At 41.5% G+C, this 22,046-nt stretch overlaps 1 pseudogene; it reads left to right on the plus strand.

Moving 5' to 3' along the window:
* The first annotated feature begins 1,166 nt into the window (after positions 1 to 1,166).
* The window catches only part of LOC107809681 (isoleucine N-monooxygenase 1-like), a 38,899-nt pseudogene continuing 18,019 nt past the window's right edge, over positions 1,167 to 22,046 (plus strand).

Genomic DNA, 22,046 nt, shown 5'->3' on the forward strand with positions numbered 1-22,046 from the left:
ATATTATTGTTGATTTATTTTTGCAAGTTAAAATATTTGGGCACTTGAGGTGCAAATTATGATATATTGTGATATTGATACGCATGTGGTGGTATAAGGTCTAGGTGTTAAAACGCATGCGGTGAGATAAGGGTAGCTTGATACACGTGGCTACTAGAAGTCATGCGGTATGATAAGGGTGGCTAAAACGCGGGACACTATTTCGGGAAAGATGTTTTCTTTAAAATTTAATGTGAAGGCTCCTGGGTTGATATAAGGAAATGAGATATTGTGAATTTATTTATGAGCTGGGACTACGAGGCGGTACCTCGGGAGTGCCCTTGTTAATATTTCTTTATGGCTGCATTTTGGTTATTTTTGGTGTTTTCCTTAAAGTTGTAAATTTTTATTTTCCTTCCGTGAGGTGTTATTTGCCCTTATTATGTGTAGTTAAATTGTGATATACTACTTATTTGATTTATCCCCATTGTCATTATTGTTATTATATTGTTAAATCTTTCTCCCTGTCTTTTATTATTCCACTAGGTCCTGACCTGACTTCGTCTCTACTTTACCGAGGTTAGGCTTGGCAGTTACTGGGTACCGCTGTGGTGTACTAATACTACACTTCTGCACATCTTTTTGTGTAGATCCGGGTACATCTTATCAGACCAGGCATTAGCGAATTAGCCGTATAAGGAGATTTTGAGGTATATCTGCCAGCGTCTGCAGGCTCCGGAGTCCCCTTCTATCCCTATTATGTTGCTTACTTATTTGCTTTAGACTATGATATATAGAGATATATGAGGATAAATCCTTAGAAGCTTGTGACTTATTTCTACCGGGTTTTGGGAGTTGTAATTATATGAATTTGCAGATTTATTTATTTTAGATTTCTATTGTTATCCCGCATTGATAGGCTTACCTATTTTTAGAGACTAGGTTCCATCACGACACCCTACAGAGGGAATTTGGGGTCGTGAAAAGTTGGTATCAGAGCTCTAGGTTCATAGGTGTTATGAGTCACAAGCAGGTTTAGTAGAGTCTCGCGTATCGGTATGGACACGTATGTACATATCTTCGGGAGGCTATGGAACTGTTAGGAAAATATTCACTTCTTTGATTCCTTATCGTGTACATTTGTTGACTTCAAAGTTTTAAACCATTTTCTTTCTCTTATCTCACAGATGGTGAGGACACGCACAACTGGATTCGATGATCAGACATTTGTGCCCCCTGTTGGAGCTGTAAGAGGCTGGGGTCAGGGCAGAGGCCATGCTAGAGGTCGAGGAAGACCATGTGGTGTATCCAGAGCACCTGCACAAGCCGCTGCAGAGGAGCCACCAGTAGCTCCAGTTGGAGAGCAGGCACCTGAAACGCCTGTTACTACCCCTGCACTTCAGGAGACTCTTGCCCAATGTTTGAGCATGTTTGGCACTCTAGCTCAAGCAGGGTTGATTCTACTTGCTCCTGCCACATCTCAGGCCGGGGGAGGAGCACAGACTCCTGCCACCCATACCCCAAAGCTACGGGCCCAGGTTGACCATGCCCTAGAGGATATACGAGTATAGCTAGTTGTCCCAGTTCGGCCCGAGGTTAGGGCAACAGTTTCAGAAGGGGAGCAGCTCAGGCTCAAGAGGTACAAAAAGTACCACCCTCCCATATTCAATTGTTTAGCTTCAGAGGATGCTCAGGGTTTTCTTGAGGAATGTCACCGTATCCTCCGTATTATAGGTATTGTGGATTCCAGTGGGGTTTCTTTCATGACATTCCAGCTTAGAGGAGCGACCTACTAGTGGTGGCGGGCATATGAGTTGGATAGTCTGGTTGAGGCAGCTTCACTCACTTGGACTCAATTTTCAGATATGTTCTTGAGGGAGTATGTTCCTCAGAGTCTTAGAGATGCATGGCACACAGAGTTTGAGTAGCTGCGCCAGGGTGTTATGACCGTGTCAGAGTATGTGGTCTGATTCAGTGATTTGGCTAGGCATGCACCAGTCTTGGTTACTATTTAAGAACGGGTTCGCTAATTTATTGAGGGGCTCCACCCTCGTATCAGATTCAGTATGGCCCAAGAACTAGAGATGGACATCACATACCAACATGTGGTGTCAATTTCTAGGAGATTGGAGGGTATGCAAATTCGGGAGAGAGAAAAGAGGGAAACTAAGAGACCTCAAGATTCTTGAACATATAACAGTTCTTGTGCCCCAGCTGCAGCCCATCATGGTAAAGGCTATGTGAGCCGTCCTATTCATTTAGCACTTCCAGCTTCTAGTGTTATTCCGGCTACTCCCAGACCCCAAGTTCCATATAATTCATTGTCAGTGTCTACTATACCTCTTGTAGGGGGTTCTTTTAGCGGGTTGTCCAGTCGATCAGGCTCGAGTTAGTCCCAGCAGCCATATCCTCCGCGAGCTTGTTTTGAGTGAGGTGACACTCGTCATATAATGAGGGATTGTCCCAGATTTATGAGGGGTGCACCTTCACATATTTCACAGCCCTACCTATTACACAGGGCCATCGTGATTCTCAGGCCATGATTACTGCACCAATTGCTACTCCACCTGCAAAGCCAGTTATAGATAGAGGTCGGACAGGTAGAGGTCACCCTAGAGGGGGAGGCCATGACAGATATTATGCCATTCCTACTAGGATGGAGGCAGTTGCATTCGATTATGTTATCATAAGTATTGTTCCGGTCTGTCATAAAGATGCATCAGTCTTATTTGATCCAGTATCCACTTATTCTTATGTGTCATCTTATTTTGCCATGTATTTGGGCGTATCCCCTGATTCTTTGAGTTCTTCTATTTATGTATCTACACCCGTGGGTGAATCTATTATTGTTGACCGCGTGTATCAGTCTGTTTGATTGTTATCAGTGGTTATGAGACCAGCGCTGATTTATTATTACTCAGTATGGTAGATTTTACTATTATTTTGGGCATGGATTAGTTGTCGCCCTATCACACTATCCTTGATTGTCACGCCAAGATGGTGACGTTGGCTATGTCAGGTCTACTTCGGCTAGAGTGGAGAGGTACCTTGGATCATGTTCCTAGCAGAGTTGTTTCATTTCTTAAGGCTCAACGAATGGTTGAGAATGGATGTGATGCGTATCTGGCCCATGTGAGAGATGTTAGTGTTGATACTCCTACCGTGGAGTCAGTTCTTGTAGTAAGGGATTTTCCTGATATATTTCTCGTGGAACTTTTTGGTATGCCACCCGACAGGGATATTGACTTTGGCATTGATCTGTTACCGGGCACCCAACCCATTTCTATTCCACCATATCTTATGGCCCTAGAAGAATTGAAAGAATTAAAAGAGCAATTATAGGAGTTGCTTGAAAAGGGCTTCATTCGGCCCAATGTATCACCTTGGGGTGCTCCTGTCTTATTTGTGAAGAAGAAGGATGGCTCTATGCAGATGTGTATTGATTACCGTCAGCTGAAAAAGGTTACAGTGAAGAACATGTATCCATTGCCACGTATTGATGACCTATTTGATCAGCTTCAGGGTGCTAGAGTGTTCTCTAAGATCAAATTGCGTTCGGGCTATCATCAGATGAAGATTCGGAACTGGATATCTCGAAAACTGCTTTCAGGACTCGGTATGGTCATTACGATTTCCTAGTGATGTCTTTTGGGCTGACCAACTCCCTAGCAGCATTTATGCAGTTAATGAATAGTGTATTTCAACCCTATCTTGATTCTTTAATCATTGTGTTTATTGACAACATTCTGGTGTATTCCTAAAATAGGGAGGATCATGAACAACACATGAGGACTGTGCTTCAAAACTTTGAGAGAAAAGAAGTTGTATGCAAAATTTTCAAAGTGTGAATTCTGGCTTGGTTCAGTTGGATATTTGGGTCATGTGGTAACGAACAAGGGGATCCAAGTATATCAGAAGAAAATTGAATCAGTGTAGAGTTGGCCCAGTCTGTCATCAGCTAACGGGGTATTATCACCGATTTGTAGAGGGTTTCTCTTCTATTGCTGCACCTATGCCCAAATTAACCCATAAGGGTGTTCTGTTCAGGTGGACCGAGGAATGTGAGGAGAGCTTTCAAAAGCTCAAGACAGCTTTGACTATAGCCCCAGTATTGGTATTGCCTACAGGTTCAGGGTCTTATAATGTGTAATGTGATGCATCGCGTATTGGTCTCGGTGCAATATTGATGCAAGACGGTAGGGTGAATGCCTATGCGTCTAGACAGTTAAAGGTACAGGAGAAGAATTATCCTATCCACGACCTTGAGTTAGCAACTATTGTTCATGCCTTGAAGATTTGGTGGCATTATTTGTGCGATGTCCAATGTGAGGTCTACACCGATCAGCGGAGTCTAAAACATCTGTTTAAATAGAAGGATCTTAATTTGCGACAACGGAGGTTGTTGGAGTTGCTTAAGGATTATGATATCACCATTCTTTATTATCCCGGATAGGCTAATGTGGTGGCTGATGCCGTGAGTCGTAATGCGGAGAGTTTGGGCAGCTTAGCAAACTTACCAATAGTAGAAATGCCTTTAGCCTTAGATGTTTAGGCCTTGGCCAACCAGTTTGTCAAATTAGATATTTGCGAGCTGAGCTGAGTTTTGGTTTGTGTGTATTCATAGTCTTCTCTGTATTATCGTATCAGGGAGCGTCAGTATGATGACCCCCATCTACTTGTCCTTAAGGACACAACTCAGTACAATGATGCTAAGGAGGTCACTATTGGAAATGACGGTGTATTACGGATGTAGGGCAGGCTATGTATGCCTAATATAGATGGTTTGCATGAGTCGATTCTCTAGGAGGCTCACAGTTCATGGTATTCCATTCATCCAGGTGCCGCGAAGATGTATCAGGACTTGAGACAACACTATTGGTGGAGGCGGATGCATAAAGACATAGTGGAATATGTAGCTCGGTGCCTAAATTGTCAGCAGGGTGGATTGCTTAAGATGTTAGAGATTCTAGAGTTGAAATTGAGCGAATCACTATGCATTTTGTTGTTGGGCTCCTACGGACTCAAAGGAAGTTCAATGAAGTTTGGGTGATTATGAATAAATTGACCAAGTCAGCTCATTTCATTCCTGTGGTTACTACTTACTCTTCAGAGCATCTGGCTCAGGTTTACATTCGCGAGATTGTTAGGGTTCATGGCGTACTAGTATCTTTCATCTCTGATCGGGGTACACAGTTTACCTCACGGTTTTGGAGATCCGTACAACGAGAGTTGGGTACTCGGGTAGAGTTGAGTACAACATTTCATCCTCAAAGGGTGTTATGAGGTTTTGAAAGAAAGGCAAGTTGAGCCCGAGGTATATCGGACCTTTTGAGATTTTTGAGAGAGTTGGAGAGGTGGCATGCAGACTTGCATTACCACCTAGTCTCTCTGCAGTTCATCTAGTGTTCCATGTTTCCATGTTTCCATGCTCCAGAATGTATATTGGAGGGGTCATCCGGTCGAGGAGGCAACTTGGGAGACCGAGCATGATATGCGATGCTATTATCCTCATCTTTTCTCCACTTTAGGTATAATGATAAACCCATTCGAGGACGAACGTTAGTTTAAGAGATGGAGAATGTAACAACCCGATCGGTCATTTTGAGAGTTGTATCCCCATTTCCCCATTTACTGGTCAACTTATGCTTTACATTTGTTATGTGACTTGCCGAGGTGATTAGTTTGGGTTATGTGAGGTTTTAGGAATGAATTGGAACACTTAGTTTCAAGGTTTAAAGTTTAAGTTAAAATAGTGATCGGATGTCAACCTATGTGTAAACGACCCAGGAATAGAGTTTTGATGATTCCAATAGCTCTGTATGGTGATTGTAGACTTAGGAGCGTGTCCGGAAAATTGTTTGGAAGCCCGTAGTGGAATTTGGCTTGAAATGGCTAAAGTTGATTTTTTGGGAAGTTTGACCGGGGACTTGACTTCTTGATATCGGGGTCGAAATCCAGTTCTGAAAATTTTCATAGCTCCGTTATGTTATTTATGACTTGTGTACAAAAGTTGAGGTCAATCGAACTTGATTTGATAGGTTTCGGCATCAAATGTAAAAGTTGGAAATTCTTAGGTTCCTTAAGCTTGAATTGGGGTATGATTCGTGGTTTCAGCGTTGTTTTATATGATTTGAGGTTTCAAATAAGTTTGTATGATGTTTTAGGACTTGTTGGTGTATTTGGTTGAGATCTCTCGGGTGAGTTTCGGATGGTTAACGGATCAAGAATTGAAGTTGGGAGACTGTTGAAGTTGAGTTTGCTGGTTTTTGGCTGATCTTGTTTTTCCTTCAACTATCAAAAATCGAGGTCAGAATGAAGGTTAGGAAATCGAGGTCATTAAATCGAGGTCAAAATCGAGGTCATTAAATCAAGGTCAGGAAATCGAGGTCAGGAAATCAAAGTCAGGAAATCGAGGTCAGGAAATCGAGGTTAGGAAATCGAGGTTAGGAAATCGAGGTCAGGAAATCGAGGTCAAGAAATCGAAGTCAGAAAATCGTGGTCAGAAAATCAAGGTCATGAAATTGAAGTGAGGAAATCGAGGTCAGGAAATCAAAGTTAGGAAATCGAGGTCAGGAAATCGAGGTCAGGGAATCGAGGTCACGAAATCGAGGTCAGAAAATCGAAGTAAGAAAATTGAAGTCATGAAATTGAGGTGCGGAAATCGAGGTCAAGAAATCTTGGGTAGGAAATTGAGGGCAGCGCCTGGACAGAGACTTTAAGTTATAAAATGGGGGATTCGTCCCATTTTTCATTTTTGACAAATTGGAGCTTTGGGAGAGGCGATTTGTGAGAGATTTTCAAGGAAAAAACATTGGGGTAAGTGATTCTAACTCGGAGTTGGTCAATATACACAAATATATCATTGTTTTCATCATTTAATTAGTGTGTTGAGATGGAAATTTGGGGAAACTTTTAGAAATCTCATAAAACGAATTTTTGAGATTTTGGTATCGATTCAGAGTCGGATTTGAGTGAAATATGTATGGTTGGACTCTTAATTGAATTGCTTGTCGGATTTTGTGAGTTTCGTCATATTCCGAGACATGGGCCCCACATGCAATTTTTGGATTAAATTTCAGATTTTGTTAGAAAATTTGTATTTTCATATGGAATTTATTCCTATAATTTATATTGATTGAATCGAATTAATTATGACTAGATACGAGCCGATCAGAGTAAAAAAATCGAGGAAAAGGCATACTACTTGACCGCTTGAGCTTGGTTTGAGGTTAGTGACTTGTCTAACCTTGTGTGGGAAAAATTCTCCTTAGGATTAGTATTGATATGTAAAATGTTGATGTGTTGAAAGTCGTGTACATGAGGTGACGAGTGTGTACACAGGCTAAATGTGAAAGATTATTTCTTTAAATTGTGTAGAGCAATGTTGCATATTAATTAAATTATTTTATTCTCTTATATTCATCATCATTAATATATTTTCGTATTTTAAATTTGCATGACTTGTTCCTGCTAAGTGTTTTTACCTGTTTAGTTGAAATTTAGTTTTTTTTTTCTGTGCATTATTTGAAGGATGAATTTCTTAATTTAAATATTATTAAAAATAAAGTATTTTACATTTAAAATTTTGGTATTTAGACAAGGTTTTAAATTTGTGAAATATTATTTTTGCTTAATATTTTGTGACATTTTCGTACTCATTGTGATGGAGCCGTGAGCTCTTTATTATGAAAAATATTGTTGTTGATTTATTTTAGCATGAGCCATGAGCTCTTTATTGTGGAAAATATATTGTTGTTGATTTATTTTAGCAAGTTGAAATATTTGAGCACTTGAGGTGCAAATTGTGATATATTGTGATATTAATACGCATGCGGTGGTATAAGGTGTGGGTGTTGAAACACATGCAGTGAGATAAGGGTGACTTGATACGCGTGGCTAGTAGGGGAACTACTAAAAGTCATGCGGTGTGATAAGGGTAGCTAAAACGCGGTATGTTATTTCGGAAAATATGTTTTCTTTAAAATTTAATGTGAAGGGTCCCGTGGTGATATAAGAAAATGAGATACTGTAAATTTATTTATTAGTTGGGACTACGAGATGGTACCTCGGGAATGCCCTTGTTGATATTTAATTATGGCTGCATTGTCTTTGGTTATTTTTGGTGTTTTCCTTAAAGTTGTAAATTTTTGTTTTCCTTCCGCGAGGTGTTAATTGCCCTTATTCTGTGTAGTTAAATTGTGACATAATACTTGATTTATCCCCATTCTCATTATTGTTATTATATTATTAAACCTTTCTCAACATCTTTTATTATTCCAGTAGGGCCTGACCTGACCTCGTCAGTACTCTACCGTGGTTAGGATTGACACTTACTGTGTACCGCTGTGGTGTACTCATACTACGCTTCTGCACATCTTTTTGTGCAGATCCAGGTACATCTTATCAGACCATGCATCAGTGAATTAACCATACGAGGAGACTTCGAGGTATATCTGCCAGCGTCCGCAGACTCCGGAGTCCCCTTCTATTCTTTTTATGTTGCTTCCTTATTTTCTTTAGACTTTGATATATAGAGATATATGAGAATAAATCCTTAGAAGTTTGTGACTTATTTTTACCGGGTTTTGGGAGTTGTAATTATGTGAATTTGCAGATTTATTTATTTCAGATTTCTCTTGTTATCGCGCATTGATAGGCTTACCTAGTCTTAGAGACTAGCTGCCATCACGAGACCCTACAGAGGGAATTTGGGGTCGTGAAATGACGACACCTAGTCTCTACGACTAGGTAATCCTAACAGATTGCGTAAATAACTATAATGGAAGCAAAATTTACAACTACTGCAATAGATACTGGATAACCAATAACAATACCGCTCGGCTTGTACAATAAAAAAAATACTAGACGTACACAGCTTTCGCAAAACTCGGAACGTCATGAGTCACAAACAACAAAAGGAAAATAGTATCTATATATTCCAAAGTCTAATAAAAGGAAATACAGAAAGGGGTTGACATGGAGAAGAGTAGAAGGGGACTTCGAGGTCTGCAAACACGGTAGATATACCTTGAATTTTCCAAAGTTGTCTCGTCTCACTGATAATGTGGCTGATAACGAGCACCTGAATCTGCACATGAAACATGTGCAGAAGAGTAGCATGAGTACATGACAATTGGTACCCAGTAAGTGCCAACCCTAACCTCGGTCAAGCAGTGACGAGGTCAGGTCATTTCCACTAGTATGTAATAAATAAAGCAATAAAATAAAACAGTATAATAAGAGACGGGAGTTCAACAACGGTAAAACACAATGAAATAATAGTACAACACGCGGAAATAAACAATAGGGGGATCTCCTGAGATACCGTCTCATACTCCCAAAAGTAAATATGCAGGGAGAACTCCCGAGGTACTGCCTCGTAGTCTCAAAAGTAAATGTGCAGGGAGAACTCCATAGGTACTGCCCCGTAGTCTCAAAAGTAAATGTGTAGGGAGAACTCCCGAGGAACCGCCTCATAGTCTCAAAAGTAAATATTCAGGGGGATCTCCCGGGAAACCGTCCCGTAGTCCCAAAGTAAATACACAGCTCAAACAATTAGAGATGATAGGTACAACAAGAGAGTCCACAGTTTAGACTAAGTACAAATCAGGATAAGAGGCAGGAATTCACTAAGCATGCTGCAAAGAGTTCAGTTAAGCAATTAAGACACATAGACATGTTATTCTAGGCTAACAAGGTATCTACTCATGATAGTAGCGTACACGGCACTCACATATCAATATTAATATCAAATCCTAAGGAAAATTCCCCCACACAAGGTTAGGCAAGCCACTTACCTCGAACCAAGCTAAAACAAGCGGTAACGATGCCTTTTCCACGAATATCTGACTCTGAATGCCCCAAATCTAGCCAAAATCAATTACATACCATAAATACAACTATAAAAAACTAATCTAATTAATGAAATCAAAGATAAAGTAAGAAATTAGAAAATCGCCACAACAAGTCGACCCGGCCCCACATATCGTAATCGGGTAAAAGTCACAAAATATGAACACCCATTCACTCATGAGTTCACTCGTACCAAAATTATCTAAATCCGATATCAAAATCTCAATCAAAATCCAAAATCTTAGTTGAAGAACTTCTTCCCATTTTTCTGAAATTTTTCACCCAAATCTGAAATTAAAAGATGAAATTAGTGATAGATTTGTGGGATATATCCAAAAACAAGTGAAGAATCATTACCCAATCGATGTCTCTGAAAATCCCTCAAAATCTCGCCAAATTCGAGCATCCAAACTCAAGGTTTGATAAAAATGGCCAAACCCCTCGTTTTTAAAAATGTTATAGACTGCCCAGGTATTTCCTTCTTCGCGAACGCGGCCACACCCTCGCGTTCGCATTGAATAATTAATTAGTGACCAAAATCCCTCTTTGCGAATGCGAATAACCTCTCGCGAACGCGTGGCTTCCAATACCTTCTGCTTCGCCAACGTGATCTCCCCTGCGCAAACGCATAGAACAAAGACCTGGGGTCCCGGCTGCTCTACTTCCTCTATGCTAACGCGATGCCCCTTCACGCGTTCGCGATGCACTACTGAACAAACCTTCACGAACGCGGACCCCACTTAGCGAACGCGAAGAGAAATTCTTCTCCTGCCTCCAGCTCCTCTTCGCGAACGCGGGACTCCACTCGCGAACACGAAGAAGGAAACCAGAATTGGAGACATTAGAAAATCTGCAATTTCTCACAAGTCCAAAAAGATCTGTTAACCACCCGAAATCAACCCGAGGCCCCCGTGACCTCAACCAAACATGCCAAACCACGCTAAAAACACGATTTACCCTCCAATACAAACTTAATGAACTTGAAATTTCAAATTTCTACAAGCGATGTTGAAACCTATCAAACCACGTCCGATTGACCTCAAACTTTGCGCACAAGTCATATTCAACATTACAGAGCTATCTAATTTCCGGAATCGGAATCGAACCTCGATATCAAAAAGTCCACTTCTGGTCAAAATCTCCAAAAATTAGACTTTCGCCATTTCTATCCTAAATCAGCTACAGACCTCCACAACACAATCTCGACATGCCACTAAGTCTAAAATTACAAAATAGAGCTAACGAAACCAACGGAAAGCCATTCTGGAGTCGTGTTTACACAGTTCCTACTACGGTCAAAATCCTAAGGCTTAAGCTTCCGTTTAGGGACTAAGTGTCCCAAAACACTCCGAAACCAAAAACAAAACGTCCCAAAAAGTAACATAAGCAAAAAATGATACGGGGGAAGCAATTAATAGGGGATCACGGCTATTACTCTCAAAATAACCGGCCGGGTCGTAACATCCTCCCCTTCTTAAAACAATCGTTCATCCTTGAACAAGCATAGAGACATTGCTGAAGTGGTGAATCGATGAGGATAACGGCTGCGCATATCCTGCTTGGTCTACCAAGTCGCCTCCTCGACCGGCTGACCCTTCCACTGAACCTTCACTGTAGCAATGTTCTTTGACCTCGGCTTTTGAAACTGCCTGTCCAAAATAGCCATTGCCTCCTCAACATAAGATAGATCCTTGTCCAACTAGACTGGGCTAAAATCTAGCACATGAGACGGATCATCGTGATACTTCTAGAGCACAGAAACATGGAATATCGGATCAACTCCTGCTAGACTAGGAGGTAAGGCAAGCTCATAAGCAACCTCTCCAACTCGCCGCAACACCTCAAATGGACTAATGAACCTTGGGCTCAGCTTGCCCTTCTTCTCGAACCACGTAACACTCTTCATAGGCAAAACTTGGAGCATGACCCGCTCTCCAACCATGAATGCAACATCGCAAACCTTCCGATCTGCATAACTCTTCTATCTAGACTAGGCTGTGCGAAGTCGATCTTGAATCACCTTCACCTTATCCAGGGCATCCTGAATAAAGTCTGTACCCAGTAATCTAGCCTTGGCCGGCTCGAACCAACCCACTAGAGACCGACACCACCTACCATACAGAGCCTCATACGGTGCCATCTGGATGCTCGACTAATAAATATTGTTGTAGGCAAACTACGCAAGTGGCAATAACTGATCCTAAAAACCTCCAAAATCTATCACACATGCACGGATCATATCCTCTAATATCTGAATAGTGCGCTCGGACTCTCCGTCCGTTTGAGGGTGAAATGTTGTGCTCAACTCAACCCGAGTACCCAACTCCTACTGTACAGCCTTCCAGATCCGTGATGTAAATTGCATACCCCAGTCAGAGATGATAGATACTGGTACGCCCTGAATCCTGACGTTCTCACGGATGTAAATTCGAGACAGTTGCTTGGAAGAATAGGTAGTTATCACAGGAATGAAATGAGCTGACTTGGTCTGCCTATCCACAATCACCCAAACTGCATCAAACTTCCGCTGAGTCCGTGGAAGCTCAACAATGAAATCCATAGTGATCCACTCCCATTTACACTCTGGAATCTCTAACTTCTGAAGCAACCCACCTGGACGCTGATGCTTATAATTCACCTGCTGGCAATTTAGACACCGAGCTACATGTTCCACTATGTCCTTCTTCATTCTTCTCGACCAGTATGCTGCCTCAAGTCCCGGTACATCTTCGCGGTACCCGAATGAATGGAGTACCGCGAACTGTGAGCCTCTTGGAGAATCAACTCATGCAAACCATCTAGATTGGGCACACATAGCCTGCCCTGCATCCTCAATGCACCATCATCCTTAATAGTGAACTCCTTAGCATCACCATGTTGAACTTTGTCCTTAAGGACAAACATATGGGGGTCATCATACTGACGCTCCATGATACGATCATAAAGAGAAGACCGAGAGACCACCGAAACCAATACTCGACTCGGCTAAAAAATATCCAATCTCACAAACTGCTTGGCTAAGGCCTGAATATCCAATGCCAATGTCCCTTCTGCTGTTGGTAGATATGCTAAACTCCCCAAACTTTATGCTCCACGATTCAGGGCATTGGACACCACATTGGCCTTCTGCGGATTGTACAAAATGGTGATATCATAATCCTTAAGCAGCTCCAACCACTTCCACTGACCAAAGTTAAGATCCTTCTGTCTAAACGGATATCGCAAACTCCGGTGATCGGTCTAAATCTCACAAGGGACACCGTACAAATAGTGCCACCAAATCTTCAAGGCATGAAAAATAGCTTCTAACTCAAGGTCATGGACAAGATAGTTATTTTCTTACACCTTCAGCTATTTGGACGCGTAGGCAATCACCATACCGTCCTATATCAACACCGCACTGAGACCGATCCACAATGCATCACAATAAGCCTCGAACCTGTAGGCAATACTAATACTGGGGCTGTAGTCAAAGCTATCTTTAGCTTCTAAAAATTTTCTTGACACTCCTCTGTCCACCTGAACGGAGCACCCTTCTGGTTCAACCTGTTCATAAGTGCTGCAATAGATGAGAATCCCTCTACAAAACGAAGGCAATACCCCGCCAAACAAAGAAAACTCCGGATCTTCGTAGGTGATGACAGTCTAGGACAACTCTGCACTGCTTCCACGTTCTTCGGATCCACCTGTATCCCATCACTCAATACTACATGACCCAAGAATGCCACTGAGTCTAGCCAAAACTCACATTTTGAAAATTTCGCATATAACTTCTTTTCTCTCAAGGTCTGAAGCGCAGTCCTCAGGTGCTGCTCATGATCATTCTGAGTCTAAGAGTCCACCAGAATGTCGTCAATAAACACAGTGACGAATGAGTCAAGATAAGGCTGGAACACACTGTGCATCAAGTGCATAAAAGTTGTTGGGGCATTGGTTAGCCCAAAAGACATCACAAGGAACTCGTAGTGACCATACCGCGTCTTGAAAGCAGTCTTCATGATATATTCGTCTCCTGAATCTTCAACTGATGATAGCCTGAACGTAAGTCAAACTTGGAGAACACTCTGGCACCCTATAACTGATCAAATAAGTCATCAATACGAGGCAATGGATACCTGTTCTTCACTGTAACTTTGTTCAGCTGGCGATAATCAATACACATACGCATAGAACCATCCTTTTTCTTCACAAACAAGACAGGAGCACCCCAAGGTGACACACTGGGCCGAATGAAGCCCTTATCAAGCAACTCCTGTAACTACTCCTTCAATTCCTTCAACTCAGGAGGAGCCATATGATACGGCGGAATAGAGATGGGTTGCGTGCCCGGCAGCAAATCAATGCCAAAATCAATATCTCTGTCGGGCGGCACGCCCGGAAGATCAGTTGGAAATACATCTGGAAAGTCACTCACTACTGGGACTGAGTCAATTGTAGGGGCATCAATATTGACATCTCTCACATAAGCTAGATACACGTCACACCCCTTCTCAACCATTCGTTGAGCTTTAAGAAATGAAATAACTCTGCTGGGAGTATACTCTAAGGTATCTCTCCACTCTAATCGCGGTAATCCTGGCATAGCCAGCGTCAGGGTCTTAGCGAGACAATAAAGAACAACATAATAGGGTGACAACTAGTCCATGCCCAAGATAACATCAAAGTGTACCATACTAAGCAATAATAAATCGGCTATGGTCTCAAAACTACTAAGAGCAATCAAATACAACCGATACACGCAGTCCACAACAAGTGAATCTCCCACAGGTGTAGACACATAAACAGGGGAACCCAAAGAATCCCGAGATATGCCCAAATACGGGGAAAAATAAGAGGACATATAGGAATATATAGACCTGGGTCAAATAATACTGACGCGTCTCTATGACAGACCAGAACAATACTTGTAATGACAGAGTCGAACGCAAATGCCTATATATGAGCTGGAAGAGTATAATATCTAGCCTGGCCTCCCCTCTAGGGCGATCTCGACCTCCCCGACCTCCACCTCGAGCTGGCTGAGAAGGTGGGGCGGTAGCTGGTGCTGGAATCATAGCCGGAGGACCCTGTGGAGCACGCAGTGGCTGGGAAGTCTATGGAGGTGCACCCCTCCTAAGTTTGGGGACATCTCTCACCATATGGCAAGTATCGCCATACTTAAAACAACCCCCCTGAGGGCATGGCTGTTGTGACTGACTAGGGCCAGGTCTGTTGGACTGGCCTCTAAAAGCACCTCGAGCATGAGGTACGCTAGATAATGGCGGTGCATAATAAGGATCCTATGTCCTAGCATGGGCTGGAACACCATTGGCGGCTGGAAGAGCTCAATGAATGGGATAACTCACATAACCCCTACCATGTCGAACTGCAATTGGGGCACGAGTATCGCTGTAAGTGTCTGACTCTCGAGACCTCTTGTCCTCCCTCTTCTCTCTATCACGGGCAAGGATGCCCTCCAATATCCTGGGAATACTTACAACCTGCTCATAAGAAATATCAATCTCCAACTCCCTGCCCATACTAATCCGTATACTGGGGTTGAGTTCCTTAATAAAGCGTCGAACCCTCTCTCAATCTATGGCAACCAAGGCCGGTACATGTCGGGCCAAATCACTGAAGCGGACTGCATACTCTTACACAGTTATAGCACCCTGGCGCAGCTGCTCAAATTCCACGTGCCATGAGTCCCTGAGGCTCTGAAGGACATACTCTCTACAAAATATGTCCGAGAACTGAGTCCATGTAAGTGAGCGGCCTCATCTAAACTACTCAACTCATAAGCACGCCACTACTGATAGGCTGCTCCTCTAAGCTGGAAGGTGGTAAAATAAACCTCCCTCATCCCCGCTACGCCCATAGTATGGAGAATACGATGACACTCCTCCAGAAAACCCTGGGCATCCTCTGACGCCAATCCACTAAAGGTAGGAGATGCTCTGCCTCACAAACTATGGTCCTAGTCTCGTGCTGAACCAGAGCTACCGACTGCATAAGGATGAACTTTGGGGCCTGGTCAACCTGGACTCTCTGCTCAGGAGTACGGGTTGTGGGTGTCTGTGTCCCTCCCCCGGCTTGATATGTGGCAGGAGCTAGTGGGATTAATCCAACATGAGCTAAGGTGCTGAACATGCTCATGAACTGAGCTAGAGTCTCGTGAAGGGATAGTGAAGCAATAGGCACCTCCGGTTCCTTCCCTCCAGTTGGAGCTATTTGAGGCTCCTCTGTCGCATCACGTGCGGGTGCTCTAGCTGGGGGCGTGGTGCATGGTCATCTTATCCTCCAGTATGGGTCCTCACTATCTGTGAGAAAGAATAGAATACAAAAGTTTAGAATTTTTTTGATGTCATCAAATTTCGCACGACAAGGAATCAAATAAGTATAATTTTTTTAACAGTTCCATAGCCTCCCAAAGAAAAGTACAGACGTCTCCATACCGATACGCGGGACTCTAATAAACTGGTTTGTGGCTCAAGACCCCTATGAACCTAGAACTCTGATGCCAACTTGTCATGACCAAAACATCCCTCCAAAGCATATCGTGTCGGCACCAAGTCTCTACGACTAAGTAAGCCTAACAGATTCCGTAAATATCAATAACATAAGCAAAATTTACAACTATTGCAATAGATACTGAATAAACAATAACAATGCCGCTCGACATGTACAATAACCAAAATACTAGATGTACACAGCTTTCCCAAAACCCAAAACATCACGAGTTATAAACTACAGAAGGAAAATAGTATCTCTATACTCTAAAGTAATAAAAGGAAATACATAAAGTGGTTGACATGGGGAAGAGTAGAAGGGGACTCCGAGGTCTGCGGACGCGGAAAATATACCGTGAAGTCTCCAAAGTTGTCTCGTCTCACTGATAATGCGGCTGATAACGAGCACCTGAATCTGCGCACGAAAGATGTGCAGAGGAGTAGCATGAGTACACCACAATTGGTACCCAGTAAGTGCGAAGCCTAACCTCGGTCGAGTAGTGACGAGGTCAGGTCAGGCCCACTGGCATATAATAAAAATAGTATAATAAGAGACTGGTGTTCAACAAAGGTAAAACACAATGAAATAACAGTACAACACGCGGAAATAAACAACAGGGGATCTCCGAGATACCATCTCGTAGTCCAAAAAGTAAATATGCAGGGAGAACTCCCGAGGTACCGCCTCGTAGTCTCAAAAGTAAATGTGCAGGGAGAACTCCCGAGGTACCGCCTCGTAGTCTCAAAAGTAAATGTGGAGGGAGAACTCCCGAGGTACAACCACGTAGTTTCAAAAGACAAAGTGCAGGGAGAACTCCCGATACCCCCTCGTAATCTCAAAAGTAAATGTGCAGGGTGAACTCCCGAGGTACCGCCTCCTAGTCTCAAAAGTAAATGTATAGAGGAATCTCCCGGGAAACCATCCAGCAGTCCCAAAGTAAATACACAACTCAAGCAATTACGGATGATATGTACAGCAAGAGAGTCTACAGTTTAGACTAAGTACAAATCAAGAAAAGAGGCAGGAATTCACTAAGCATGCTGCAAAGAGTTCAATTAAGCAATTAAGACACGTAGACATGCTATTCTAGGATAACAAGGTATCTACACATGCTAGTATGCTCAATTAAGGTGAAAACAGGTAATTACTCAGAAAAAATCAGGTTTTCAACAAATAGCCCATGTACGCACTCTTCACCTCGCGTACACGACACTCACATATCAATATCAGTATCAAATGCTAAGGGAAATTCCCCCACACATGGTTAGGCAAGCCACTTACCTCGAACCAAGCTAAAATAATCGATAACGATGCTTTTTGCACGAACATCCGACTCCGAATGGCCTAAATCTAGCCAAAATCAATTGCATACCATAAATACAATTATAAGAATCTAAACTAATCGATCCGGACCCACTTCTCGGAATCGGGTAAAAGTCACAAAATATGAACACTCATTCACTCACGAGTTCACTCGTACAAAAATTATCCAAATCCGACATCAAAATCTCAATCAAAAGCCAAAATCTTAGTTGAAGAACTTCTTCCCATTTTTTCCACCCAAATCTAAAATTAAAAGATGAAATTAGTGATTAGATTAGTGGGATATAATCAAAAACAAGTGAAGAATCATTACCCAATCGATGGCTCTAAAAATCCCTCAAAATCTCGTCCAAATCCAAGCTCCCAAAGTCAAGTTTTGATAAAAATGGCCAAAGCCCTCGTTTTTGAAATGTTATAGACTGCCCAGGTATTTCCTTCTTCGTGAACGCGGCCACGCCCTCGCGTTCGCGTTGAACAATTAATCATAGACCAAAATCCCTCGTTCGTGTGAGTGACCTCTCGCGAACGCGTGGCTTCCACTTTCTGCTGCTTCGCGAACGCGATCACCACTACGCCAACGCATAGAATAAAGCCTTGGTGTCTGAGCTGCTCTACATCCTCTACGCGGACGCGATGCCCCTTCACGCGTTCGCGATGCACTGCTGAACAAACCTTTGCGAACACGGCCCCACTTCGCGAATGCGAAGAGCAATTCTCCTGCAGCCTCCAGCTCCTCTTCGCAAACACGGGACTCCACTCGCGAACGCGAAGAAGGAAACCTGAACAGGAGACATCAGAAAATCTGCAATTTCTCACAAGACCAAAAAGATCCGTTAACCACCCGAAATCAACCCGAGACCTCAACCAAATATACCTACAAGTCCTAAAACACTATACAAACTTAGGCGAGCCCTCAAAACACATCAAACAATGCTAAAAATACGAATCACCCTCCAATCCAAACTTAATGAACTTGAAACTTCAAATTTCTACAACCGATGTTAAAACTTATCAAACCATGTCCGATTGACGTCAACTTTTGCACACGAGTCATATTCAACATTATGGACCTACTCCAATTTCATGAATCGGAATCCAACCTCGATATCAAAAAGTCCACTTCCGGTTAAAATCTCCAAAAATTCGACTTTCGCCATTTCTAGCCTAAATCAGCTACAGACCTCCAAAACATAATCCGGACACGCCCCTAAGTCCAAAATCATCCAATGGAGCAAACAGAACCGACAGAACTCTATTCTGGAGTCATCTTCACACAGTTCCGACTACAGCCAAAATCCTAAGGTTTAAATTTCCGTTTGGGGATTAAGTGTCCCAAAACACTTCGAAACTAAAAATAAAACCTCCCGACAAGTCACATAAGAAGAAAAAGACACGGGGGAAGCAGTTAATAGAGGATCAGTGCTATTACTCTCAAAACGACCGCCCGGGTCGTTACAATATATAGCACTACATCTTAATTATAAAAGGTTTAATATTATTCTTTTATTAATTACTTATCAAAATGTTTTTTCTTAGCATTTTGCCCACTGAATATATGCTTTCTTTTATTAATTTGTACATTAATCAAATTTTTTGGATAACTTGCACCACATACCGATCGATTTTGTGTTTAAATATGTGTAATAGATTCTAATAGAGTGTATGATTTTATTTAATTTATGATAATTTACACTTACATACATATGACTAGCGTTGATGATTTATTCTCAACTGTTCATACTCGAATGCTTGATCGGTGACTAAATAAGAAAATAAATCTTGGAGTTTATGTGACTAGATGCTCCGGTATAATGAGTGACTAGATGCTCCAAGATGTGTACAATCGACATAGTCTTGAATATTTTATTCTCGATCACCTTATTAGTACTTTTCTTGGATACGTCATCAGTGGATCAATTGAAAATTCAATCGAATATGTGACGAGCTTAAAACACACTCTTAAATATGCTCGCTAGTCGAATATAGTATAGAAAAATATCATATTCACAGGGATTGGATTTAAATAGTATTTTCGTAGCTTCTAGTTTAATTACTATCCAAGATGATCAACAATTAGTTTTGTGTGATTAAAACTAAAATTAACTAAAACTCTAAACTATTAACTAATGAAAATCGCAGCAATGAGTAAGGAAGATATTAATGGGAGAAAATAGGGGTTGATTAGATAGGTGCTAGATACTTGTATGAGATTTAACTCTAGCTAATTCACTCCTAAGGTTAAAGTGTGAGTCTCGAATTCACTCAATTATTAGTTCAAACATTCAGTAGAAACTCCTCTCTCGATTAAGTCTCAACCTCACAATATGAACCAATTTATGCTTGGTGAAGATATGCAAGAATTCGTATTGGATCGGTCTTTAGGAGATCCTCTTTCGATTATCCTCCTAACTAGGTCTAAACAATAATTCAACTAGCATCTTTCGATTACTAAGAAGAATCAATGAATTCAACCAACAAGATAATGCAAAAACATCACAAGTTATGCCTCTTTCGATTACATGAATATGTGAAAATAGATGCAACAATTAAAACACCCAAACGATTCAATGTATACAAACTAGAGTTAATAATCCATAAACAAATATCAATACAACAATTCCATCAATCCCTAAAGAGAACTACTCCATAGAGTTGGAGTAATTCATCACAAATAAGTTTAAGTTAAAGGAAATCATAAATGATCGAAACTCTTGTCTTGAGTGAGGATTGAATCATGAAATCCTTGTGTTCTTCCTTCTCCCACTTCTCCTTATCCTCATTAGGTCTTAGATGTGTCAAAAGTCTTACTTCTTCCACTTTTCCTTAGCCTCATTCGGTCTAAATTATGTCAAAGTCATCAAAATACTATTTTTTCATGTTTATATACCAAGTAGGGTCGGGTCCAAACAAACACACATTCTCCTTCACGAAATAAGACTTTTCCCGGACAGGACGTGCGGGGCCGCGCACCTAGAGACTTGCTTGCGCACTTGGTAGCTCATTTTGCGCCCCACACTGCCTCACTTGTGCGCCCAGTGCACGCTCGCACACCTGAGTGGCATCCCGCTCGATTCTCCGTTTCTTTCGTTAAGTGCATGATTGTCCGTTGATTCCCGAACACGATCCCAACTTAATCCTTGAGCTTTTACTCAAACTTCAAAGCTCCAAAAACTCATTCCATAACATCTACATAGCTAGGGATCATTCCTACAAAGCATAAAACACACAATTAGTGTAAAACACTAGCGATTAACGCTCAAACACAAATAAAGTGCAGTAAATTAGAGTGCGATAAGTAACTAAAACACGCAATTATAGCCTACAATCAACACCCCACACTTAAACCATTGCTTTTCCTCGAGCAATCAAACTACACTTTATAATGACATGACCTTTTTAAACAATTCTCATAACTCATCATAGCAAGAGTATTTAAAATAGACTAAACACTCTTACGTAACATCCTCGCCTTAAGATTTGAGTCAAAAGCACCACACATTATTTATAACTCGCTCACTTACTCTAACACAAAGGTCAACGACATTAGCTTTCCTTCATGAATCACCTGCCCTCATAACAAAAGAGAGTAGTTTTACACACAATCATATTTAAGAACAATTAGGAACTTCAAATAGAAAGAATTTGCTCACTCAAAGAAACAACATTCATATTCCACAAAAGATGAACCATTGGCTTGCCTGTAGTGTACTACTCTACTAATTGAGTTCATTCAGTCAAGGATCAAGTAGGACTTAAATTGGCTGTAATGTAAGCTGCGGGAAGGGTAGGATACATCTAGATATAAGAGTGACTACACCTCCCTAATCACTTTAATACATACATATCATGGTTAAAATCCCACATTTATGTCAAACCAATACTCTACATTCACATCAATTTACATTAACTCCCAACTTATGTAAGCACAAATACATCAACAGTTACCACTTATCAATGAATAATTTTCACAACAATACACTATGTATATTTCTTTTTCAATATAAGTGGCTCTTACCTTTTCAAAACAGTGCACCTTTCTCCTTATTGCATTAGCTCCACTCAAAAAAACCAACCCAATCACCCCACACTTCAACTTTTACAAAGTTCGTACAATTTCAAGTGCTCACGAGAGGTAAATGGTTCAAATGATGGTTAATTCAAACAAATGGGTAAGGCTTGTAATATGGTTACCAAAGAAATATGATGACAGGCTCAACGGGGTTAACTACGATACATAACAATTTGGTGGGTAAACGCATATCACTGGCTCAACAAAGAAATGCTTGTATCACTTCCAGGACTGAATAAAACTACTATTTCGCTTTGCAAACACTCGGGGCAAGTTCGAGATATCAAATGTAATACAAAGAATAACACAAAAACCTCACACACATCTGGCACAT

Source organism: Nicotiana tabacum, chromosome 12, assembly GCF_000715075.1.
Source record: "Nicotiana tabacum cultivar K326 chromosome 12, ASM71507v2, whole genome shotgun sequence".
Taxonomy (NCBI): Eukaryota; Viridiplantae; Streptophyta; class Magnoliopsida; order Solanales; family Solanaceae; genus Nicotiana; species Nicotiana tabacum.